This window comes from Kogia breviceps, chromosome 16 (assembly GCF_026419965.1).
Source record: "Kogia breviceps isolate mKogBre1 chromosome 16, mKogBre1 haplotype 1, whole genome shotgun sequence".
In the NCBI taxonomy this organism is placed as follows: domain Eukaryota; kingdom Metazoa; phylum Chordata; class Mammalia; order Artiodactyla; family Physeteridae; genus Kogia; species Kogia breviceps.
Window position 1 is genome coordinate 62,754,188 of NC_081325.1, and position 27,199 is coordinate 62,781,386.

The 27,199-nt window shown below is 35.3% G+C and overlaps 1 protein-coding gene and 1 long non-coding RNA gene across 2 annotated transcripts in view; one reads left to right on the plus strand and one right to left on the minus strand.

Annotated features, from left to right (window-relative positions):
* The window catches only part of GPC5 (glypican 5), a 1,282,790-nt gene that overhangs the window by 1,124,374 nt on the left and 131,217 nt on the right, over nucleotides 1–27,199 (plus strand). The window lies entirely within an intron of this gene.
* LOC136792789 (uncharacterized) overlaps nucleotides 3,208–27,199 on the minus strand; it is a 60,466-nt gene continuing 36,474 nt past the window's right edge. The window contains exons 3-4 of the long non-coding RNA XR_010837212.1: nucleotides 18,591–19,028; nucleotides 3,208–8,362 (exon numbers count right to left, since the gene is read on the minus strand). This is a non-coding gene — a long non-coding RNA (uncharacterized lncRNA). The remainder of the gene's footprint in view (nucleotides 8,363–18,590; nucleotides 19,029–27,199) is intronic.

A 27,199-nucleotide genomic window follows, 5' to 3' on the forward strand; every position in this document is an offset into this window, starting at 1 on the left:
TCTTAATCTTTTTCATTCTAGATTATAATACCTATTTATTCTTCTGCCCCCCTCCCCCCCGTTAGACAGTTAGGTCCTTGGAGTGAAGAACTGTATCCCTGGTGTTTAAAACAGTATCACTGTATCTATGGTGCTTAAAACAGTATCTGGCATAATTTTTGTGCACAAAAGATGTCTGATAAATCTTAATGTATGGCTAGTATTACCTACTTTTTTTCTCACAATGGATTTTTCTGTGTGATTTTTTTAAATTGAGGTATAGTTAATTTACAATGTTGCATTAGTTTCAAGTGTACAGCAAAGTTATTCATATATATATATATATATATATACACACATACTCTTTCAGATTCTTTTCTAGTATAGGTTATTGCAAGCTATTGAGTATAATTCCCTGTGCTACATAGTAGGTTATTGTTGTTTACATATTTTATATATAGTTGTGTATATATGTTAATCCCAAATTCCTAATTTATCTCCCCACCCCACTCTCCCCTTTGGTAACCATAAATCTGTTTTCAAAGTCTGTGAGTCTGTTTCCACTTTGTAAATAAGTTATTTGTATCATTTTTTTAGATTCCACAAATAAGTGATATCATATGATATTTGTTTTTCTCTGTCTGACTTACCTCAGTCAGTATGACAATCTCTAGGTCCATCTATGTTGCTGCAAATGGTATTATTTCATTCTTTTTATGGCTGAGTAATATTCCATCGTGTGTGTGTGTGTGTGTATACACATACATACCACATATTCTTTATCCATTCATCTGTTCATGGACATTTAGGTGGCTTCCACGTCTTTGCTATTGTAAACAGTGCAGCTATGAACATCAGGGTGCATGCATCTTTCCAAATTATAGAGTTTTCTCCAGATATATGACCAGGAGTGGGATTGCTGGATCATATGGTAGCTCTATGTTTAGTTTTTTAAGGAACTGCTATACTGTTCTGCATCGTGGCTGTACCAATTTACATTCCCACCAAGAGTATATGAGAGTTCCTTTTTCTTTTTTACCTTGTATTTTAAAATACAGATTTTAGGGCTTCCCTGGTGGTTCAGTGGTTGAGAGTCCGCCTGCTGATGCAGGGGACACGGGTTCGTGCCCCGGTCCGGGAAGATCCCACGTGCCGTGGAGTGGCTGGGCCTGTGGGCCATGGCCGCTGAGACTGCACTTCCGGAGCCTGTGCTCCGCAACGGGAGAGGCCACAACAGTGAGAGGCCCGCGTACAGCAAAAAAAAAAAGCAAAAAAAAAACACCAGAGTTTATAGATTCCCAGTATGTTACCTTATTGAACTTTGAGAAGTAATTAGAGCAGAATGAAAAAAACTAAAGCTTAGAGAGATGAACGTTTCACACTAGTTGGGTGTTGAAACTTAGACTTGAAAACAAGTCTTCTATATACTGAAATAAACAAACAAAACCGAAAAAATAAAGAAGCAGCAGCAGAAGCTTCCTTTAGTACCACTTAACATACAGGGACTGTGCACAAGCCATTTAAAAATATTTTATTTACTCCTCCTGACAACACTGCAGAAGGAAGCATAGATAACTTTACCCCCTCTTCCAAGTAAGACTACTGAAGTTTGCAGAGCTTCTGTAACTCTCCCAAAATGGTATACACGAAAACAGAAGAGCTGGGAATCAAGCCCTGTTCTGACTCACTCCAAATCTGTGCACTGATTCATGAGACTATAAAACTTCTAAAATCATATCCTTTTTGATATGTTTATGATGACTCCTCCAAAATATTAGTCCATTCCTTGTATCTGTTGGTCAAGTTCAGCAAATACCCATGTTTGATAACATAGCACTAGATATTGAGTGAGATACGATCAATGTACTGTCTATTATTGATGAGGATCTGGGGCCCCAGCTGGAGGGCAGGAGATCCTAGTTATATGAATTATTAACTTCAGCACTTACCTAAATGGTAGACTCAAGCAAATACACCCTCCTCATGACTCACATCCAAACTATATAAGGAACTCATTAAATAATAAAAATACATTCAAATAAGAAATGAGCAAAAATTTAACAGACACATCAAAAAAGAAGATATACAGATGGCCAATAAGCACATTTTAAAAGGTTTATCAGCACTAGTTTTCAGGAAATTGCAGATGAAAATCATAATGAGATAGCACAATGCATCCACTAAAATGGCTAAAATAAAGACTGATCACTACCAAAAGTTGGCAGGAGAGTGGTATAGGTAGAACTCTCATATTGTTGGTGAGAATCTACAATAGTGCAGCCACTTTGGAAGATTAAAAAGTTCTTATTATTATTAAGCATATAACCCTGTGTAATAGTAACTCTACTCCTAAGGATTCATCCTAGAGAAATTTAAAAATAACATTAGTTAACAAAAAAAAAGAGAAAAATAGACACACACCCCCACACACATCCCTTTGCTTCTGGGTATATAACATTACTACTATATTTAACTTTCTTTTGGTTAATATTTTTTTAAAAATCAATTTGACCCAGAGTAATGTTCAGCTATTAAAGAAACAGTTGTATTCTAATTTACCAAAAATTACTCCCAGATTAAGAATTCATTCATCCAGGGATTTTTCACTCTGTAGAGAAGCTCTTGCTACATTTTAATTCTCTACACTTTCTTCTTTTATTTCTACCACACACCAAATGCTGATTTGCTTCAGCAGTCATCAGTTTCATTAAACACTTATCAATTTAGTTGTTAGGGCAAATAATAAATTGTTTTGTTTTAGAAATTCAATGTGTATTAAAAAGCCAAAAGCAAAAACCTCTAGGAAATAATTGGGGCTGGAAATCATTTTCTCCTTCTTCCTTCAATTTGTACAAACACTGAGGTAACTTGGGGAAATCATTCATTGCTATTTAGTAGTGAATGTGATGTTTCATTTGAAATAATTTTGCTCAAATTGCTATAAAATGCATTGAAAATACATAATTGGTACCTAGAGCCCCTAAAATGATGATTTCATAAAATGATGGTAAAATATAAGTTCCAGTGATCTGATTCCTAGCTGACTTCTCAATATCTCCATTTAGCTTCTACAAATGACACAAATATAAAATGAAGCTTTTAGTCTATTAGGGAAAAAAAATTATGCTACTACCAAAGTAATAAAACCATTCACTTTTTTTTTTCATTAAAGCAAAATGTTTATTTTATTGTAGTGATTTTGATTGCTAAATATTATGGTTAAACTTTCTAAATTTTTTCTTCCCCCTGCCTCCACTTTCCCCCCTTGGTTTGGTGTCCATAAGTTTGTTCTCTACATCTGTGTCTCAATTTCTGCTCTGTAAACTGGTTCATCTGTACCATTTTTCTATGTTCCACATATATGCATTAATATACGATATTTGTTTTTCTCTTTCTGACTTACTTCACTCTATGAGTCTCTGGATGCATCCACGTCTCTACAAATGACTCAATTTCGTTCCTTTTTATGGCTGAGTAACATCCATTGTATTTATGTACCACATCTTCTTTATCCATTTGTCTGTCGATGGGCATTTAGGTTGCTTCCATGACCTGGCTATTGTAAATAGAGCTGCAATGAACATTGGGGTGCATGTGTCTTTTTGAATTATGGTCTTCTCTGGGTATATGCCCAGTAGTGGGATTGCTGGATCATATGATAGTTCTAGTTTTAGTTTTTTAAGGAACCTCCATACTGTTCTCCATAGTGGCTGTATCAATTTACATTCCCACCAATAGTGCAAGAGGGTTCCTTTTGCTCCACAGTCTCCCCAGCATTTGTTATTTGTAGATTTTCTGATGATACCCATTCTAACTGGTGTGAGGCAATACCTCATTGTAGTTTTGATTTGCATTTCTCTAATAGTTCTTGATGTTGAGTAGCTTTTCATGTGCTTCTTAGCCATCTATATGTCTTCTTTGGAGAAATGTCTATTTAGGTCTTCTGCCCATTTTTTGTTTGGGTTGTTTGTTTTTTTAATATTGAGCTGCATGAGATGCTTTTATATTTTGGAGATTAATCCTTTGTCCATTGATGCATTTGCAAATATTTTCTACCATTCTGAGGGTTGTCTTTTTGTCTTGTTCGTAGTTTCCTTTGCTGTACAAACGCTTTTAAGTTTCATTAGGTCCCATTTGTTTATTTTTGTTTTTATTTCCATTAATCTAGGAGGTGGATCAAAGAAGATCTTCCTCTGATTTATGTCAAAGAGTGTTCTTCCTATGTTTTCCTCTAAGAGTTTTATAGTGTCCTGTCTTACATTTAGGTCTCTATCTATTTTGAGTTTATTTTTGTGTATGGTGTTAAGGAGTGTTCTAATATCATTCATTTACATGTAGATGTCCAGTTTTCCCAGCATCACTTATTGAAGAGACTGTCTTTTCTCCATTGTGTATCCTTGCCTCTTTGTCATAGATTAGTTGACCATAGGTGCATGGGTTATCTCTGGGTTTTCTACCCTGTTCCATTGATGTATATTTTCTTCCCTGATTTCTGTGGCTAGGACTTCCAAAATTATGTTGAATAATAGTTGTGAGAGTGGTCATCCTTGTCTTGTTCCTGATCTTAGAAGAAATGTTTTCAGTTTTTCATCACTGAGAATGATGTTTGCTGTGGGCTTGTCATATATGGCCTTTATTAAGTTAAGGTAGGTTCCCTCTATGCCCACGTTCTGGAGAGTTTTTATCATACATGGGTGGTGAATTTTGTCAAAAGTTTTTTCTGCATCTATTGAGATGATCATATGATTTTTATTCTTCAATTTGTTAGTATGGTGTTTCACAGTGATTGATTAGCATATATTGAAGAATCCTTGCATCTCTGGGATAAATCCCACTTGATCATTGTGTATGATCCTTTTAATGTGTTGTTGGATTCTGTTTCCTAGTATTTTTTTGAGGATTTTTGCATCTATATTCATCAGTGATATTGGTCTGTAATTTTCTTTTATTGTAGTATCTTTGTCTGGTTTTGGTATCAGGGTGATGGTGGTCTCATAGAATGAGTTGGGAGTGTTCCCTCCTCTACAATTTTTTGGAAGAGTTTGAGAAGGATGAGTGTTAGCTCTTCTCTTAGTGTTTGATAGAATTCACCTGTAGAGCCATCTGGTCCTGTACTTTTGTTTGTTGGAAGATTTTTAATCACAGTTTCAATTTCATTACTTGTGATTGGTCTGTTCACATTTTCTATTTCTTCCTGGTTCAATCTGGGAAGGTTATACCTTTCTAAGAATTTGTCCATTTCCTCCAGGTTGTCCATTTTATTGGCATAGAGTTGCTTATAATAGTCTCTTAGGATGCTTTTTATTTCTGAGGTGTCTGTTGTAACTTCTCCTTTCTTATTTCTAATTTTCTTGATTTGAGTCCTCTTTTTCTTGATGAGTCTGGCTAGTGGTTTATCAATTTTGTTTATCCTCCCAAAGAACCAACTTTTCGTTTTATTGATCTTTGCTATTGTTTTCTTCATTTCTATTTCATTTATTTCTGCTCTGATCTTTATAATTTCTTTCCTTCTGCTAACTTTGGGTTTTGTTTGTTCTTTGTTCTGTAGTTCCTTTAGGTGTAAGGTTAGATTATTTATTTGAGTTGTTTCTTATTTCTTGAGATAGGCTTGTATTGCTATAAACTTCCCTCTTAGAACTGCTTTTGCTGCATCCCATAGGTTTTGGATCATTGTGTTTTCACTGTCATTTGTCTCTAGGTATTTTTTCATTTCCTCTTTGATTTCTTCAGTGATCTCCTGGTTATTTAGTAACATATTGTTTACTCTCCATGTGTTTGTGGTTTTTATGTTTTTCCCCTGTAATTGATTTCTAATCTCATAGAGTTGTGATCAGAAAAGATGCTTGATATGATTTCAGTTTTCTTAAATATACTGAGGCATGATTTGTGACCCAAGATGTAATCTATCCTGGAGAATGTTCCGTGGGCACTTCAGAAGAAAGTGTAATCTGCTGTTTTTGGATAGAATGTCCTATAAATATCAATTAAATCTATCAGGTAGATTGTGTCATTTAAAGCTTGTGTTTCCTTATTAATTTTCTCTTTGTATGATCTCCAGTGTTGTAAGTGAGGTGTTAAAGTCCCTCACTATTATTGTGTCACTGTGGATTTCCTCTTTTATAGCTGTTAGCAGTTGCCTTATGTATTGAGGTGCTCCTATGTTTGGTGCATATATATTTATAATTGTTATATCTTCTTCTTGGACTTATCCCTTGATCATTATGTAGTGCCCTTCCTTGTCTCTTGTAACATTCTTTATTTTAAAGTGTATTTTATCTGATATGAGTATAGCTACTCCAGCTTTCTTTTGATTTCCATTTGCATGGAATATCTTTTTCCATCCCCTCACTTTCAGTCTGTGTGTGTCCCTAGGTCTGAAGTGGGTCTCTTGTAGACAGCATATAGATGGGTCTTGTTTTTGTATCCATTCAGCCAGTCTATATCTTTTGGTTGGAGCATTTAATCCATTCACATTTAAGGTAATTATTGATATGTATGTTCCTATGACCATTTTCTTAGTTGTTTTGGGTTTCTTTTTGTAGGTCCTTTTCTTCTCTTGTGTTTCCTACTTAGAGAAGTTCCTTTAGCATTTGTTGTAAAGCTGGTTTGTTGGTGCTGAATTCTCTTAGCTCTTGTTTGTCTGTAAAACTTTTGATTTCTCTATCTAATCTGAATGGGATCCTTGCATGGTAGAGTAATCTCGGTTGTAGTTTCTTCCCTTTCATCTCTTTAAATATGTATGCCACTCCCTTCTGGCTTGTAGTGTCTGCTGAGAAATCAGCTGTTATCCTTATGGGAGTTCCCTTGTATGTTATTTGTCATTTTTCCCTTGATGCTTTCAATAATTTTTCTTTGTCTTTAACTTCTGCCAATTTGGTTACTGTGTGTCTCAGTGTGCTTCTCCTTGGGTTTATCCTGTATGGGACTCTCTGTGCTTCCTGGACTTGGGTGGCTATTTCCTTTTCCATGTTAGGGAAGTTTTCATCTATAGTCTCTTCAAATATTTTCTCGGGTCCTTTTTCTCTCTCTTCTCCTTCTGGGACCCCTATAATGCAAATGTTGTTGCGTTTAATGTCCCAGAGGTCTCTTAGGCTGTATTCATTTCTTTTCATTCTTTTTTGTTTATTCTGTTCTGCAGCAGTGAATTCTACCATTTTGTCTTCCAGGTCGCTTATCTGTTCTTCTGCCTCAGTTATTCTGCTATTGATTCCTTCTAGTGTAGTTTTCAATTCAGTTATTGTATTGTTCATCTCTGTTTGTTTGTTCTTTAATTCTTCTAGGTCTTTGTTAAACATTTCTTGCATCTTCTCGATCTTTGCCTTTATTCTTTTTCCGAGGTCCTGGATCATCTTCACTATCATTATTCTGAATTCTTTATCTGGAAGATTGACTATCTCCACTTCATTTAGTTGTTTTTCTGTGGTTTTATCTTGTTCCTTCATCTGGTACATAGCTCTCTGTGTTTTCATCTTGTCTATCTTTCTGTGAATGTGGTTTTTGTTCCACAGGCTGCAGGATTGTCATTTTTCTTGCTTCTGCTCTCTGGCCTCTGGTGGATGCGGCAATCTAAGAGGGTTGTGCATGTTTCCTGATGGGAGGGACTGGTGGTGGGTACAGCTGTGTGTGCTCTGGTGGGCAGAGCTCAGTAATACTTTAATCCACTTGTCTGCTGATGAGTGGGGCTGGGTTCCCTCCCTGTTGGTTGTTTGGCCTGAGGCGACCCAGCGCTGGAGCCTACCTGGGCTCTTTTGTGGGGCTAAGGGCTGACTCTGTGAGGCCTCACACCAAGGAGTACTTCCCAGAACTTCTGCTGCCAGTGTCATCATCCTCATGGTTAGACACAGCCATCCCCCCACCTCTGTGGGAGACCGTCCAACACTAGCAGTCTCCCCTGGGGTCACTGCTCCTTCCTCTAGGTCCCAATGTGCACACTACTTTGTGTGTGCCCTCCAAGAGTGGAGTCTCTTTTTCTCTCCGTCTTGTTGAAGTTCTGCAATCAAATCCCACTACCCTTCAAAGTTTGATTCTCTAGGAATTCCTCCTCCCATTGCCAGACCCCCAGGTTGGGAAGCCTGACATTGGGCTCAGAACCTTCATTCCAGTGAGTGGACTTCTGTGGTTTAAGTGTTCTCCAGTTTGTGAGTCACCCACCCAGCTGTTATGGGATTTGATTTTATTGTGATTGTGCCCCTCCTACCATCTCATTGTAGCTTCTCCTTTGTCTTTGGATGTGGGGTATCTTTTTTCATGAGTTCCAGTGTCTTCCTGTCCATGATTGTTCAGCAGTTAGTTGTGATTCTGGTGCTCTCGCTAGAGGGGGTGAGAGCATGTCTTTCTACTCCACCATCTTGAACCAATCTCCCACAAACCATTCACTTTTAAGCTAAAAAAAAAAAAAAAAAAAAAAGTTCTCACAAAAAAGCAATATTGCTCATAATACAATTTGTACATAAATTCCTACAGTGATCCCATAATTGGACATTGACTAGTTAGTTTTTATATTATATTCCTTTAGAATTTATTTTATTCTACCTACTATCTGCCAGTTGAATAATCTAAATATAAATTATTGTACTTTATAACTTTCCAAAATTATCAAGAAATTATTTTAGACATTTTATGACACCCAAAAGACCTCCTTTCAAATGATTCTAACAATCCCAAACTCCTAACAACTCTAAGTTATACCCCCAAATTTGCCTACTTTGCTGATTTTTTATTATTATAAAAGGAAATGCTTGTGATACCAATTAAAGCATCATTTGCTATAAATTGATGTCACATATTGTCTTCAAACTTAAGAAAAGTGAAGCCCTTATAAACCACACAGCTTCTGTTCAAATATTTATAATACATTTTGCTATGGGCATGGACCCCTAAGACACAGATTTAAAAATAAGAATATAGATCTGTAGATTAATGACTGATTAAGAAAAGTGGGAAATGAAGATCTTTTCCTTTCTCTCTCGCTGTTGATAAATTTTCCTTCTACACAGACCACATGAAAGCACTGAGATCTTTGTTTCCCATACTAAAGAGTGCTTGTTATTCTGTTCTTGAAGCTGCCCCAGCAGCCAGTGACCTGTTTGAGAACCTACGTTTTCAAACTCCACAGGTGTGCTGGCTTAATGTTACTCTGGAGTGCTTTTAATAGATAAGCATACTTTATCTGCTCTGGCAAAGAAAAATAGGACAAGCAATCAGACAACCATCTTCTCTAACCTGAACTGAATACTTAACATAAGTCAAGGGTAAAGGAAAAACGCTCCTTTTACAGTGCCCCAAGATGCCATTGACGGGCTGGCCTTTACTTTATATTTATTTATCATACATGTAGGCAGCAACTGGTGCATTAAATAAGCTAGATTGAGAAAAATAATGATTTAAAGAGGCTTTCACAAACACCATAACCAGAGGCATTTGGAAATGTTATGAAAATAAAGTCAATAACAGATCCTACTTTAAAGATTAAGCCTTTAAAATATTTGATTCTTTATGGACCTATATTTGAGTAAAATTTGTGGTTAAGTTATCCTAAAATAATAAATAGAAAAATTATTTTATAATTAATCTCAGGACTTTTCTTTGCAGTTATCAAAAATAAACACTGATGAACATAATAAGGAAAAGTTTCCTGTTATATGATGCACATAAATTCAAATACATTTTGAAATCAAACATATTGCTTCTTTTTTACAGAGAATATTTTGTTGCTATTGCCTGAGAAATGTGGCCATGGTTACAGGGGAAAAACATGACAAGATTATATGGGGGGGAATTTCTGACGTGTGAAACAGATAATGTATATAGTTCTGCTCCTATTTACAGAGGACTGCAAGGTTGTATAATGTGTTTTCCTCTACCAAAAGTTATCATGCGGCAAAGTCAAGGACGAGCCGCCCAGGGAGACACTCAAATTTGTTAAGGCAAAGTGTAGGAAAAATGCGAGCTTGAGTTTGATCATCTATACTTGGTGTAGCGATTCTTTTCCGGATATTTAAGTGCTGTATATACACTGTCTCCCGACTACTGTTGAGATGGACTTGGATATAGGCAGAAAAAGAATCCAGCAAGGGTCAATGGATAGGTATGTTCCAAAAGTCTTTCCTCCTTCCATGGAAACAGAAGAAATCCATCCATTGTACAGAGAGCTGGATGCATAGTGAACTGAGTGTAATGCCAAAAATTCTTCTTGGTGCACAGGGAAGACAACTAAAATGTATGCTTTGCTATCGCTGTGATGTCCAGAAAAACTGCACAGCTGGGAGCCGCTAAACTGCAAAATAATGCCACTCCACAAACAAGCAGAATTTAGACTCTGGAGCAGAATGTAAGAAAATGAGCAAAAAAAAGTAACTTCTTTATCTCTCTTATTAATTTCTTAATAACACAGTTAAAACAAACAAACAAACAAACTCAGATTTTTTAGAAGTCTATATCCAAAATCAACTTATAGTCCAAATAAAGTATGACCATTATTTTAGGCTATCTGAACAAGGAAGAGTAAAGCATTGCTAGTTTCAAAACCCTAAAATCTGTGACCAGGAAACTCACTAAACTCCCCAGCCCTTAGACCATGTCGGTGCCTTTCCATGTATTGTCAACTTTGTTAAAGTGCTCAGAAAAGTATTATTCTGTGTCCCACTTTGAACAGCTAGGCTTAGAAAAGAAATAATTCTTGTGGGAGTGATGGACTGGATTCTTTTGTAATAAAAGAGGTGTATATAATTTGGGATTAGTATTATCTAGGGGAAAATCATTCTAACATGATGGATTAAGTAAATGCCTTACTCACACATGCTATTAAGTCACTACCTATGGAAGAAAATCAAAGAGGCTTATAACATTGACCTCTTCCAGGTTTAATGAGGCAAGGAAAAACCTCCGTCTGTCCTGTTTAGGGGTCATTGCCATTATAAAGCTATCATAAAATATCCGGTTCAAGGGTAAATTTGAGAAATGACTCTTTAGACAACACAGATGGGTACCTAGCTGAAACTTTGATTAGAAACCCTTAAACTGCCAACCTACTATTTTTCTTTTGATTTTTAATCATATTTTATTTATTTTTCTTTCTTTTGATTTTAGTCTTTATTCAAGACAAGTTTGGGCTATATATCTCAGTATAAAGTAGACTTCATCTCAACTTTCCTTCCAATTTTGGAAAAACACTGCACTGTTCCATAGAATTTTTTAAAGTTTTGTCTCAAAAGTTTTTTTTTTAAACAAATAAGCTTATTTCAAATGACCTAGACAGAAGAAAATGAAAGAAAGAAATGACTATAAGATGTATGTAATTTATGTATAGTTTCAAGGGTAAATACGTTGCTTCTGTTTGAAAGGGTACAATTAAACATCATTGTATTGTATTTTCCATTTCATTTAAGTTGACACTATCAAAAAACCCAAAAAGCCTCTGCTAGGAAGTAAATAGTTTTTATCTTTCTTTTCATCCATGGATTTTTTGTAATCCAGTGAAAGCCAAGGGACTCATTGCCAGAAAAACGCACTTAGTCACTTATTACAAAATGTTGCATATATTTTCATAAGACTTAAGAAATACATGGGCTTCAGTTAAGAGTTCCCAAACATGGGAGGGAAAACATTCTATCAAACCTCTCTTTTGGATTATAAAACAAAAGGAAAACAGATTAATGGGATATGGGCAGATTCTTTACTGTAACAACAAAAAAAGTGTTGATTTGTTTTGATAGAAATAAAGACTAGAATTCCAGAGTGTGATTTAATTACACAAAGAAAAGCTAATTTAGTTAGGAATGCCTAAAGTCAAGACAGTCATGTATTTTAAATACAAAGTTTAGATTACTTGCCAATTTTAAAGTTATTCTTCAGCAGAAATTATAAAAATTGCTAGTCAGTACATGACTCATATTTCCCATTATGTATTTTCACTTTGAATCCGTATAATCGGGCTAAGCCAAAAAAATAGGTTCTTAGATGATATGCGACATAATGGAAGTAGCGTGGGTTTTGAAATGTGTTCAAATCCCAGCTCTGCTTCATATTAACAAAGTAACTTTGAGCATAACTAAAGCTTGATTTCCTCTTTTGGAAAATATGGGATAATAATATCTATTGTTAGAGCTGTTGGGAGGATTAGAGATAGCCACACGAAACATCCAATCCTGGTACTGAGGATTGCAAATCATTTTTCATAATTCAAACAAGGTTAAGATTCATATTAACTCAGCATTATGTTCACAGGAATAAAATATGCATCTCTCTTGATTTACTAGATCAAGCAAAGAGTCTTAACTCTCCAAATAACTCTTTCTTCTTAGTATTCATTGGACAAAATGCAGTTCCTTATTTTCTTTCCCTAATAGAAAATATTTAAGTTAATCACAGACCCACAGTCAAATCTGATAAGGAGTCAAATGTACCTCATTATTTCTTGCTACTGAAAATCACGATTTGTACTTAAAGTGCCTCAGTATTATGGCCATATTGGTATAATGGCCATGTATCACTTTAGCCAGATGTGACTCTCTTAGTTTCATAAATTCACTGAAAAATCACCACAGGACTTCTCACTCACCCCAGCCCTCCTCCAAGTAAATTCTATTTTCTAGTTTTTAATAGGGAAAGAAACTTTGGAGAAAACTTGGACTTGAGTCCACAATAAATATTCCTATGAAAAAAAGATTTTTGCTATTGTTATTTTTCCCCTTCTTTCATCTCAGTCAGGATGTTGCTAAGATAGAAAGTAATAGGCAATGTGTCTTTGCATGCCTTGTGATATTTCTTTTTAGCTTAGTTTCTTCAGGTTCTCACTGCATATTTGTTTCTAGAACTAAAACATTTTAGGTCAGTTTGAGGTCAGAATGGTGTATATCTCATCTGAAATCAAATTCAACCTTATGGTGAGACTCTTTTACAGTAGAATAATTAAAGAATAAAAGACCACATTGGAAAAAACTATTTTCCCCATTCCTGTTACTCTCATTTTAAGTAATGATTGTCTTAATTGAACAATTTCCTTGTGTTTTGTAAATAGGTTTGTAGTCTAAGAAAAAAATAGATTATTTTTTGAAAACTCCAAATATGATTTATTTTGTCTTATTGATTTTAATCCATAAGTTTAAATTTCATCTTATGGAAAAATATGTTAAATTATCATTATTGCTTTCAAAGAAGTTTAAGTTCTGAAATTATGCTAGTTCAGAAATAAAGTAATATTGCTTCTTCAGAATCAGAAATTTTTTCTCAAAGAAAACTTATACTTTTTAAATTTTTTACTCAGCCTATAGAATATGTACTTCAGAAATTTGGGGCAGAAAATTCTTAGAAAAGAAATCAGGCCCACCAATTTCTTAATAAAAATAAAGCATTGGCCTTCTTTATCATGTTAGGTCAATATATTTTATACATGTTTAGAATGTGTAGTTAATGGTCTACAGGTGATGAACTGTATCACCTGTCAGACTACATCTTCACAATTGCAACATTGAAAGCTTAAGATGTAGGACTATAGAGTGGGTTTTAAGTTAAACCTTGGGCAGAGTTTTACAAAGGCCTACTTAATAAATTCAACCATGGTGTCTACAGTTTTATCATCTTCCTAAAGTTGGTATTTAGATACTGAACTTTAGAAGATATCCTTTTGCTATAAGAGTACAACTTTTCATTTCCCAACTACTATGACAGCTATGTTACTATTTCCTAAATTATAATCTTCCTTTAACTTTATTACCATACTGCCTAATGACATAAACTTTCTAAATACATATTTGTTCTTCTATCCTTCTTTTAGATTGAAATGTTTAGAAACACACAATTCAGTTTCAGACTTGAACAAGGGTGAGCAAAATCTATGGCCTGAATTAAAAATCCTCTTTAAAACAAATAAGTGACATTAGTTTGGCAGTTTGGAATCTAGGATCAATTTGAGTGTGTAAGGAAGTCTACTTGAGGAATTAAGTCTACCTATCAATAGATAAATCTATCAGTCTCTCTTTGGAGATTAGTTCTCAATGAGGTTATTTTTAATAAGCCAATGTTCTGTGAGATAAAACTCACATATTGTTAAAATTCCCATGTTAAATGTTAAGAAAATTGAGCATTGCTTCAAATTAAACTGATTAGAAGTGATCAAAATGGAGCACTTCTACTTCACCTGACTATGAAACAGAGAATTTGAGAGAGCTTTAGATTTTAAATGGAATGAAATGGCTATGGCTTTTATACTGTTTTTTAATCACTTACTCTTAATATAACCTGAAAGTATAACTTATGACTTCATATAGAACTTGTTTTTCAAATGATGATACATCCAATTAGTGGTTCCCATTGCCTTTTAAAGTAGCAGATCATGTGCTAGGAAACAGGCATTTTCTGGAGTGACTAGGTAGTACCAGGCTTCACCTTCCTGCACCGATGGATGGTCCTGAGTGTTGCTCTGAGTGTCCTCTAGTCTCTGCCAAAAGTCACATTATTTCGTGACATAAACTTAGCTACTTCACAGAAGAGCTGAAGGTTAGAGGCAGACCTCCAGGAGAGAGTGCATGCACTCTCTGTAAAGTACTAGAAAAGGTGATGCTTTTATTTGAATCTCTCTACCATTTCAGGTTTGATATTGACTGCATTTATTTCAGTCACTTTTCCCATCATGATGTCTTGAAACCATGGCACATGATTTAAGATTAACTAAAACACCTTTGCTCTACATGATTCAATCTGTTCAACATACCAGAGATCAATGCATTTGTGTTTCTCTTTCTATGAACAGATGATTCTGTTTAAGTCACTGAAAGATAATGTTTGTATTTGTTCCTGTGACCCTTTCAACCCAATTGTTTCTCTTCAGAATGAGGACTTCTGAACTATTTCTTAATAAATGATAAAGCCTTCCAAATTTAACTTCTTATTTTTACACTTAAATTCACTTTCTCTCTTGATATGGGATCACAGCTTGTTCCCCAGCATATGTTACTTGCCTTTGTTTCTTTGTTCAAAATCAGGTGTTGCAGTGATGAGAGCAGAAGATCAGGTTCCAAAACAAGGTCAAGCAATAAACAATGTATTTTATTAGTAGTCTATGAGATTTTAAAGACCCCATCAATATGGCCACAGAAAATTGAGATTGCTTCTGTAAAGATAAATACTCTGTTCTGAATTTGCTAACAAATTAAAGCCCCCCCCCAATACATTTATTATGGAAAGAAAAGAGGAAAAACCTTATTGAGAGCTATAATTCCTAGGAATAAGGATGCCACCTGAAATGCTATTGATAGTGGAAAATAAACTGTAAATATACTTTCTAACCATGTTTTCCCTTAATTGTGGTAGAAAGGCACTCAAATTCTTTTTATCATAGTAATAAACAAAAGACATAGGATATCTGTGTTTAAACCACCTTGGCTTAACATAATTTGTAATGGCCATCATTAGGAGTTTATGTGGACCCTGTTTTATGTCAACCACACTAAGATAATGTAGCTTCGGGTGCTATATCCATGCTCTTTGAAATGTGCGTGTAAACAGACACTTTTTTCCATGTATCTGTTTTGTCATTTACTCTGCTGTGTAAACACTGTTATGAAATTTAGTCTAATCTTTTTTTGGTTAATTCAAACATTTTTACTATGTTCAGATAAACGTAACCAAAGCCAGATGTTGGTCTCAGCACTAAGAGAGCTCACTTAATGTAAACACAGTTCAACTTCCTCCATTTCTATTTTCAGTCCAGATGTTGCCGTTGTTCACAATGCTTTTCCCTTTGCCTCCTAACAGACCTCCCAGAAATCAAGAGCTTCCTTTCCAATCAGCCTGTGTGTGGATGTCTACCTTTGAATTCCCGTTAGGCCTCACAACCTCCATAATAAAGTTACAAGTGGTCCCACCCAACCTTGGCAGAAATACCAAGCAATTCATCTCTTTATTATCCACTGTCTTCTTTATGGATTCTCAATTCAGTAGACACTTCTTCAGGCTTCATTTGCTGTGCAGAATTCTGCTATCCACCTTCTCCCTTGTGAAAAGAAACATGCTCTTAATGGATTCTGCTGACTCTCCTTTCATTTTCAAGACTTCATGGGAGATGGCCTTCTTTACACACCAGCCTCCTTGAGAACTGTCTCCTCTGTCCTTTATCTGCCGTCACCATATCATCTGGTCTCTGAATCACCACATCTTTGCATCTTCATCTTCTCTAACAAGCATTTTCTCATCTCCAACTCATTGACTTAGTCTATTTTCATACTTCAAATGAAAATATGTATTGATATGTGTTTTTCGGTGCTTTAAATTTTCACCTTTTGTGGTTTTTTTGTTCGTTTGATGACCCTTGATGACTTTTTTTCATGGTCTAATTTAAGTCTTTGGACTATAATTTTCAAAGAAAGCAGCATAGAATTAGAAGATAATTTCTAGTATGTTACCTTTTAGGACTGCTTGCCTTATACGTAGCTTGTCTCTCAATGCCCTATTTGCTGTAGGAATTCTTTTGTGTAAACAAACTGATTTCTTTATTATTTTGAAGCCAAAGATAGTTTATTTCTCTTCCAGGTGGCTCTAGGAAGGTTTGATAGACATGTCCTTCTTGATGAAATGTGTCAGCCACAGACAATTTAAATTTGCTTAGATCCTAACTTCTTGTTAATTTCTTTTAAATTTCTATAGTTTTCTTGATTATTTAATTGACCTTATATACAGAAGTAGACATAGAAATTGAATATGAATTTTTGTTGATTTCCTATGAGTCAGCCAATTTTACCAAATTCCAGGTTTACTTCTGAAGAATGTATTTTAAGCAAAATACACAGAGATTTAGTGGGCTTAAAATTCAAAATTCTTTTAGCATGAAAAGTAAGAGAAAACCTCCTGATTGACTATATTAAAATAGTTTCCCCTTCCAGGAAAGAAGGAGGTAAGAAATTATGACACTTATAGAATATAACATTGTTATTATTATAAAATTCAATTGCTATCTAGTGTTTTCCCAGAAAAGGCTTAAATAGCCATGTTGCATAATTATACTGTTCTACCTTCTAAATACCATCTTTGACATTTCTGCATATATTTAAATCTTGAACCATTTTAATTCATACTTATCAATTTTTGCACATTGCATTTTTAATTGGAAAGATAATTAGAGATTATCAAGTTCGATTCCTTGATTTTACAATTGTGGAAACTAGGAACTAGACCTAAAAAACGTAAGTGACTTAAATCAGGTCCCATATTTGGTTAAAAGCAGTACTGGTGCAAGGAGTCAGTTCACTCACCCTCTCATAATATCTATTTCTGTAACACTAGCCCAGAATTCAATACTCATCCAGGTTTGGTGCTTTGCTTGCTTCAACTCCCTCCACCCATTTCACACACAATATACCTGCAAAACATTTCCTGCATAGCTTAAACGTCTGTTGTTTTTCTATTTCCTTCACTCGGAGTGCCCCTCTCCCTTTGAGGATCCTCATAAGCTGCTCTTCCTTTGATATCTGCCTTGTCTCTACACAGCCTTAAAGTTTCACCCAATTGTGATCTTCTATGAAATGTTCTCTAGATTCCCTAAGATGAGGTCGGAATGTGTTCTGCCATTTTGTGCACCCACCACCTAAATTATCGTGTTTTTTCCCATATCTACTCTACTTCCAGACCTGTGCTATTCAATGTGATAGCCACTAGCCACATATTCTACTGAGCATTTGAAATGTGGCTAGTACAAACTGAGGTATGTTGTGAGAATAAAACACTTTGAATATCAAATATTTAGTTTAAGAAAGTGTAAAATGTATCATCATGTTGTAATGAAATGTACTTTTTTTTTTTTTTTTTTTTTTTTTTGGCTGCTTTGGGTCTTTGTTGCTGCGCACGGGCTTTCTCTAGTTGAGGCGAACGAGGGCTATTCTTCTTTTTGGTGCGCAGGCTTCTCATTGCGGTGGCTTCTCTTGTTACGGAGCACGGGCTCTAGGTTCGCGGGCTTCAGTAGTTGTGGCTTGCGAGCTCTAGAGTGCAGGCTCAGTAGTTGTGGCGCACAGGCTTAAGTTGCTCCGTGGCATGTGGGATCTTCCCGGACCAGGGATCGAACCCGTGTCCCCTGCACTGGCAGGAGGTTTCTTAACCACTGATCCACCAGGGAAGTCCTGAAATATATTCTTAAAATTAATTTTACCTGTTTCTTTTTCATCTTTTTTTTAATGTAGCTACTACAAAATTTTAAATTTACATATGTGGTTTGCCTTATTTTTCTATTGGACAGCGTTGTTTGCAGACAATAAATTTATTAATGGTCCCTTAAAATGACCAAGGTTTTCTATTTTTGCATACCCTTCACCTAAGGCTTTAGCACTTAGCTTACTGATCATTATCTGTTTGTTGATGTTGATTGATACAGTTTCAGATGTTGCTTGAATGGCTCTACTCACAAAAGTAAGACATGAAAGATAGGCGTGGAACCCACATCTTCTGATTCATCCTGCAATGCTTTATCATCACAAATCAATTTATTATAATGTGTGGGACCTCGTTTTTCTAAGTTATATATGCAAAAGAAAAATCAAACTAATTGTTTTGTTAAAATGGTTGGCCATCTTGAAACAAGCCAGTCTTGCAACTCAAAAATGATTTCTATTTCTTGTATAGCTTACCTGAGGTCTACATTATTAACTGTGCTGAAAATATTTTTCACTTAGTGTGCCCCAGGACACAGAAATTAAAATATAAACTAATTATAATCTCTTTGTTTTTCTTCCTTGCTCAGTATAAAGATGATGAGGATATACTACCTGGTTTCTTAGTACATTTTTTTTTCTTTTATTCAAACAGAAAGTCACAAAAATTATAATCATCCTTATCAGTTCTCTCAGTCCCATGTAATTAATTTTTTTATCTTGATCTTTTGTTAGCACTTTTATGAATTCATCAGTTTTCCATTAGAGTTCTGAAAATGCTTATTCATTCAGTTCAGCAGTATAGTCAGTTGCCAGAAGCCTGTGCTTGTCAGAGTCTTTTCCATGAATTCCTTGAAGATGAAACCCTTTTATATGAACATTTTTGCAAAAGCATCAGAGTACACCCAGAACTGTCTGTAAATGACAAAAGACATAAAAATGACCACAATTAAAGATTTGATGAAAGTTCATAATAATGCAATTGACAAGTAAATTTAGTTATTTCTGAGATATACATTTTAAAGTAATAACTAGAATTATGACCTATAACATTATACCAAAACATATAAGATTTTTAGGAATTCATGTAATGTCTGAAACAGTTATATTAACATATTTCCATACAAATAACACAAAGAAAGTTTAGTATTAGTTTTAAAAAATGTTTTAAATTTAACTTTATTTATATTTTTATACAGCAGGTTCTTATTACTCATCAGTTTTATACACATCAGGGTATACATGTCAATGCCAATCTCCCAATTCATCCCACCACCCCACCCACCAACCACTATCTCCCCTTGGTGTCCATACGTTTGTTCTCTACAGCTGTGTCTCAATTTCTGTCCTGCAGTTAGGTTCTTCTGTACCATTTTTCAACATTCCACATATATGCATTAATATAAGATATTTGTTTTTCTCTTTCTGACTTACTTCACTCTGTATGACAGTCTCTAGATCCATCCACGTCTCAACAAATGACCTAATTGCGTTCCTTTTTATGGCTGAGTAATATTCCATTGTATATATGTACCACATCTTCTTTATCCATTTGTCTGTTGATGGGCATTTAGGTTGCTTCCATGACCTGTCTATTGTAAATAGTGCAGCAATGAACATTGGGGTGCATGTGTCTTTTTGAATTATGGTTTTCCCTGGGTATATGCCCAGTAGTGGGACTGCTGGATCATATGGTAATTCTATTTTTAGTTTTTTAAGGAACCTCCATACTGTTCTCCATAGTGTCTGTATCAATATATTCCCACCAACAGTGCACGAGGATTTACCTCCAGCATTTGTTGTTTGTAGATTTTCTGATGATGCCCATTCTAACTGGTGTGAGGTGATAACTCATTGTAGTTTTGATTTGCAATTCTCTAATAATTAGTGATGTTAAGCAGCTTTTCATGTGTTTTTTGACCATCTGTATGTCTTCTTTGGAGAAATGTCTATTTAGGTCTTCTGTCCATTTTTGGATTGGGTTGTTCATTTTCTGCATATTGAGCTGCATGAGCTGTTTATATATTTTGGAGATTAATCCTTTGTCTGTTGATTCGTTTGCAAATATTTTCTCCCATTCTGAGGGGTGTCTTTTTGTCTTGTTTATGGTTTCCTTTGCTGTGCAAAAGCTTTTAAGTTTCATTACGTCCTATTTGTTTATTTTTGTTTTTATTTCCTTTACTCTAGGAGGTGGATCAAAAAAGATCTTGTGATTTAAGTCAGAGTGTTCTTCCTATGTTTTCCTCTAAGAGTTTTATAGTGTCTGGTCTTACATCTAGGTCTCTAATCCATTTTGAGTTTATTTTTGTGTATGGTGTTAGGGAGTGTTCTAATTTCATTCTTTTACATGTAGCTGTCCAGTTTTCCCAGCACCAATTATTGAAGAGGCTGTCTTTTCTCCATTGTATACCCTTGCCTCCTATGTCACAGATTAGTTGACCATATGTGATATGTGCATGGGTTTATCTCTTGGCTTTCTATCTTGTTCCATTGATGTATGTTTCTGTTTTTGTGCCAGTACCATATTGTCTTGATTACTGTAACTTTGTAGTATAGTCTGAAGTCAGGGAGTCTGATTCCTCTAGCTCCATTTTTTCCCCTCAAGACTGCTTTGGCTATTCAGGGTCTTTTGTGTCTCCATACAAATTTTAAGATTTTTTGTTCTAGTTCCGTAAAAAAATTGCCACTGGTAATTTGAAAGGGATTACATTGAATCTGTAGATTGCTTTGGGTAGTATAGTCATTTTCACTATATTGATTCTTTCAATCCAAAACATGGTATATCTCTCCATCTGTTTGGATCATCTTTAATTTCTTTCATCAGTGTCTTATAGTTTTCTTCATACAGGTCTTTGTCTCCCTAGGTAGGTTTATTCCTATGTATTTTATTCTTTTTGTTGCAGTGGTAAATGGGAGTGTTTCCTTAATTTCTCTTACAGATTTTTCATCATTAGTGTATAGGAATGCAAGAGATTTCTGTGCATTAATTTTGTATCCTGCAGCTTTACCAAATTCATTGATTAGCTCTAGTAGTTTTCTGGTGGCATCTTTAGGATTCTCTGTATCTGCAAATAATGACAGTTTTACTTCTTGTTTTCCAATTTATATTGCTTTTATTTCTTTTACTTCTCTGATTGCCATGGCTAGGACTGCCAAAACTATGTTGAATAATAGGGGTGAGAGTTGACATTCTTGTCTTGTTCCTGATCTTAGAGGACATGCTTTCAACTTTTCACCATCGAGAATAATGTTTGCTGTGGGTTTGTAGAATATGACCTTTATTATGTTGAGGTAGGTTCCCTCTGTGCCCACTTTCTGGAAAGTTTTTATCATAAGTCAGTATTGAATTTTTTCAAAAGCTTTTTCTGCATCTCTTGAGACGATCATATGGTTTTTATTCTTCAATTTGTTAATATGGTGTATCACATTGATTGATTTGCATATATTGAAGAATCCTTGCATCCCTGGGATAAATCCCACTTGATCATGGTGTATGATCCTTTTAATGTGTTGTTGGATTCTGTTTGCTCGTATCTTGTTGAGGATTTTTGCATCTATATTCATCAGCGATATTGGTCTGTAATGTTCTGTTTTTGTAGTATCTTTGTCTGGTTTTGGTATCAGGATGATGGTGGCCTCATAGAATGAGTTTCAGAGTGTTCCTCCCTCTGCAATTTTTTGGAAGAGTTTGAGAAGGATGGTGTTAGCTCTTCTCTAAATGTTTGATAGAATTCACCTGTGAAGCCATGTGGCCCTGGACTTTTGTTTGTTGGAAGATTTTTAATGACAGTTTCAATTTCATTACTTGTGAATGGTCTGTTTGTATCTTCTATTTCTTCCTGATTCAGTATTGGAAGGCTATAGCTTTCTAAGCATTTGTCCATTTCTTCCAGGTTGTCCATTTTATCGGCATAGAGTTGCTTGTACTAATCTCTTAGGATGCTTTGTATTTCTGCGGTGTCTGTTGTAACTTCTCCTTTTTCATTTCTAATTTTCTTGATTTGAGTCCTCTCCCTCTTTTTCTTGTTGAATCTGGTTAAGGGTTTATCAATTTTGTTTACCTTCTCAAAGAACCAGCTTTGAGAGGTTTTATTGATCTTTGCTATTGTTTTCTTTGTTTCTATTTCATTTATTTTTGCTCTGATCTTTATTTCTTTCCTTCTACTAACTTTGGGCTTTCTTTGTTCTTTGTTCTCTAGTTCCTTTACAAGTAAGGTTAGATTGTTTATTTGAGATTTTTCCTGTTTTTTGACGTAGGCTTGTATTGCTATAAACTTCCCTCTTACAACTGCATCCCATAGGTTTAGGATCATCGTGTTTTCATTGTCATTTGTCTCTAGGTAGTTTTTGATTTCCTCTTTGATTTCTTCAGTGATCTCTTGGTTATTTAGTAACGTATTGTTTAGCCTCCATGTGTTTGTGTTTTTATCCCTGTAATTCATTTCTAATCTCATAGCATTGTGGTCAGAAAAGATGCTTGATATGGTTTCAATTTTCTTAAATTTACTGAGGCTTGATTTGTGACCCAAGATGTGATCTATCCTGGAGAATGTTCCATGTGCACTTGAGAAGAAAGTGTAATCTGCTGTTTTGGATGGAATGTCCTATAAATATCAATTAAATCAATCTGGTCTATTGTGTCATTTAAAGCTTCTGTTTCCTTATTTACTTCCACTTGGGATGATCTGTGCATTTGTGTAAGTGAGGTATTAAAGTCCCCTGCTATTACTGTGTTACTGTCAATTTCCTCTTTTATAGCTGTTAGTAATTCCCTTATGTATTGAGGTGCTCCTATGTTGGATGCATAAATATTTACAATTGTTATATCTTCTTCATGGATCGATCCCTTGATCATTATGTAGTGTCCTTCTTTGTCTCTTGTAATAGTTTTAATTTTAAAGTCTATTTTGTCTGATATGAGAATTGTTACTCCAGCTTTCTTCTGATTTCCATTTGCATGGAATATCTTTTTCCATCCCCTCACTTTCAGTCTGTATGTGTCCCTAGGTCTGAAGTGGGTCTCTTGTAGACAGCATATGTATGGGTCTTGTTTTTGTATCCATTCAGCAAGCTTTTGTCTTTTGGTTGGAGCATTTAATCCATTCACATTTAACGTGATTATTGATATGTATGTTCCTATGACCATTTTCTTAATTGTTTTGGGTTTGTTTTTGAGGTTCTTTTTTTCTCTTGTGTTTCCCAGTTAGAGAAGTTCCTTCAACATTTGTTGTAGAGCTTGTTTGGTGGTGCTGAATTCTCTTAGCTTTTGCTTATCTGTAAAGCTTTTGATTTCTCCATGGAATCTGAATGAGATCCTTGCTGAGTAGAATAATCTTGGTTGTAGGTTCTTCCCTTTCATCACTTTAAATATATCATGCCACTCCCTTCTGGCTTGTAGAGTGTCTGCTGAGAAATCAGCTGTTAACCTTATGGGAGTTCCTTTGTATATTACTTGTCATTTTTCCCTTGTTGCTTTCAATAATTTTTCTTTGTCTTTAATTTTTGCCAATTTCATTACTATGTGTCTCAGTGTGTTTCTCCTTGGGTTTATCCTGTATGGGACTCTCTGCTCTTCCTGTACTTGGGTGGCTATTTCCTTTCCCGTGTTAGGGACGCTTTTGACTATAATCTCTTCAGATATTTTCTCTGGAAATTTCTCTCTCTCTTCTCCTTCTGGGACCCCTATAATGCAAATGTTGTTGCGTTTAGTGTTGTCCCAGAGGTCTCTTAGGCTGTTTTCACTTCTTTTCATTGTTTTTTCTTTATTCTTTTCCACAGCTGTGAATTCCACCATCCTGTCTTCTAGGTCACTTATCCATTCTTCTGCCTCAGTTATTCTGCTATTGATTCCTTCTAGTGTAGTTTTCAATTCAGTTATTATATTGTTCATCTCTGTTTGTTTGTTCTTTAATTCTTCTAGGTCTTTGTTAAACATTTCTTGCATCTTCTCGATCTTTGCCTCCATTCTTTTTCCGAGGTCCTGGATCATCTTCACTATCATTATTCTGAATTCTTTATCTGGAAGATTGACTATCTCCACTTCATTTAATTGTTTTTCTGGGGTTTTACCTTGTTCCTTCATCTGGTACATAGCCCTCTGCCTTTTCATCTTGTCTATCTTTCTGTGAATGTGGATTTTGTTCCACAAGCTGCAGGATTGTCATTCTTCTTGCTTCTGCTCTCTGCCCTCTGGTGGATGAGGCTATCTAAAAGACTTGGTGAGTAGAGCTGACTGTTGCTCTGGTGGGCAGAGCTCAGTAAAACTTTAATCCACTTGACTGCTGATGGGTGGGGCTGGGTTCCCTCCCTGTTCATTGTTTGGCCTGAGTCAACCCAACACTGGAGCCTACCTAAGTGCTGTTGTGGGGCTAATTGCAGATTCTGTGAGGGCTCACACCAAGGACTACTTCCCAGAACTTCTGTTGCCAGTGACCTTGTCTCCATTGTGATACACAGCCACCCCACACCTCTGCAAGAGACCCTCCAACACTAGCAGGTAGGTCTGATTCAGTCTCCCCTGGAGTCACTGCTCCTTCACCTGGGTCCCGATGCACACACTACTTTGTATGTGCCCTCCACGTGTGGAGTGTCTCTTTCCCCCAGTCATGTCAAAGCCCTACAGTCAAATCCCAGTAGTCTTCATAGTCTGATTCTCTAGGAATTCCTCCTCCCGTTGCTGGACCCCCATGTTGGAAAGCCTGACGTTGGGCTCAGAATTTCATTCCAGTGTGTGAATTTATGTAGTATAAGTGATCTCCAGTCTGTGAGTCACCCACCCAGCAGTTATGGGATTTGATTTTACTGTGACTGTGTCCTTCCTTTCGTCTCATTGTGGCTTCTCCTTTGTCTTTGGATGTGGGGTATCTTTTTGGCAAATTCCAGTGTCTTCCTGTAGTTGATTGTCCAGCAGCTAGTTGTGATTCTGGTGTTCTCACAAGAGGGGGTGAGAGAACATCTTTCTACACCGCCATCTTGATTCAGGCTCTTGCCCTCATTTTAAAAGTTAGATCCTAATTAACACAATTCATCTATTTGATCTTTTAAAAGCATGAATTAATTTTAAAATATGCATTATATTTATGTTAAGATACTGGGAATATTTTAAATTTTAATATTTATCTTTGTCTTCATTTATTCAACTTTTTTTCAAAATATTGATTTTACTGGCAGCCTATTAACAAAGAGAAATGTATTTCTGAAGTGCAAACTCCACCAAAGTTTTCAGATTTTATGAAAACAAATTCATGAAAAGGGAAATTTCTGAGGATAATCTACATCTTAGGAATTATTGATGTTGTTGTCCATCTTACTATGTATATTTTATATTTGAGGAAATTTATCTTTTGATTTTCCCTAATATTTAATACTTATCCTTGGTCAGCATTGCTATTGTGATGATCATTTGGGTTTAGGCAATGTTTGACACTAAAAAATATATATTTTTATTGAAACATAGTTAATTTACAATGTTGTGTTAATTAGTGCTGTACAGCAAAGTGTTTCAGATATACGCACACACACATTCTTGTTTTTCGTTTCCATTATGGTTTTTCATAGTACATTGAATATAGTTCTCTGTGCTATACAGTAGGACCTTGTTTATTCTACATATTAAAGCTTACATCTGCTAACCCCAACCTCAACTCCATCCTTCCCCCAACGCCTCCCCCTTGGCAACCACCAGTCTGTTCTCTATGTCCGTGATTCTGTTCCTGTTTCATAGATAGGTTCATTTCTGTCGTATTTTAGATTCTACATATAAGTGAAATCATATGGTATTTGTCTTTCTCTTTCTGACTTAGTTGATTTTGTATGATAATCTCTAGTTGCATCTTCTTAGTTCCTTTAATCCTCCTGTAAATTTGGACGTTTTATTATACATATCTGTGTATAATTTAAAGTGAGAAAAGAAAACAAAGCAAACAGAAGATTTAGGAATTTTGAGGTTTAAAGTAATGTCAGATTTAGACAACTTCTGGAAGATAATTTACATCTTTAAGAATTGATGGAGTTAATCTATCAATCCTTAACTCCTTCTTACAAAGCCTGCTGCACAATTTACTGAAGAATGGTTTGACTTTCCACATGAACTCACCAGGGTGACTCTACTATTTTGGTCTTCAGTGTTCTGATAACCCACTTGTTTGCTCCTTGAATGCTATCTGCCTCACTTAACTGTTTCCTGACCTGACTATCTGGTTCCTAGTTCTTTCTTCCCACTCAAATTTGGCTCCCAGATCCTTATCCCTCCTCTAAGATCCCAAGATCCTATCTGGGAACTGATTTTACTCACTCTTCCTGAGCTTTTTCAGCATCCAATTTCTTTCTGCTGTACCAATACGAGGGAACAATTGAAAGGTTCTTCATTTAATAATCTTGCTCTCAGTAGTTAATGAATACAAGTTTATCGTGAATAATAATGGTGTCATCATTCAATTTATACCTTAAAAGAAGTAGAAATAATTGAAAAATCACAGTGGAAGCTACTCATAGCACCAAGAATAGATACATAGTGTAAATCAACTATACCTCAATTAAAAAATACACACTTCACTATAAATATTCATTAATAATTTTAAGATATGTACTTTTATCCTGCTTTTGAACATAACATGGACCTACCACTCTCTTACATTGAATATAATATTTGCATCCTATCTTATTATTGTGGTCTAAAGTTTACCTTTACATTTTTTTACCTGTTCTTTTTTTAATATATAAAATATATAAAATATAAATTTTTATGCCCAATCGTTAAATTTATTGACTTGCATTCTTTAAAAAAGGATACATAAAATTATTGTTGAGTCAGTTGATACCATAGTGAAGATGTAGGGGATCAATTGAAGCCCAATATTGTGCTCATCTTTAAAACCTGATATGCAAAGCATTTGCATTATTATATTAGAATTTGGTCTTTTCTTTTTACTTGTATTTGAGGGGATTGAAGTTTTCTGTGGTAAGTGAATAATCTTTGTTTTCAAATATTTTGTCTTTTATTCATTGGTACCAATAGGCAGAAAGTTGAAACTACTATTGTTACTCACAATCATTCACCCATGATTGGTGAATGTTGTTCTTATTAA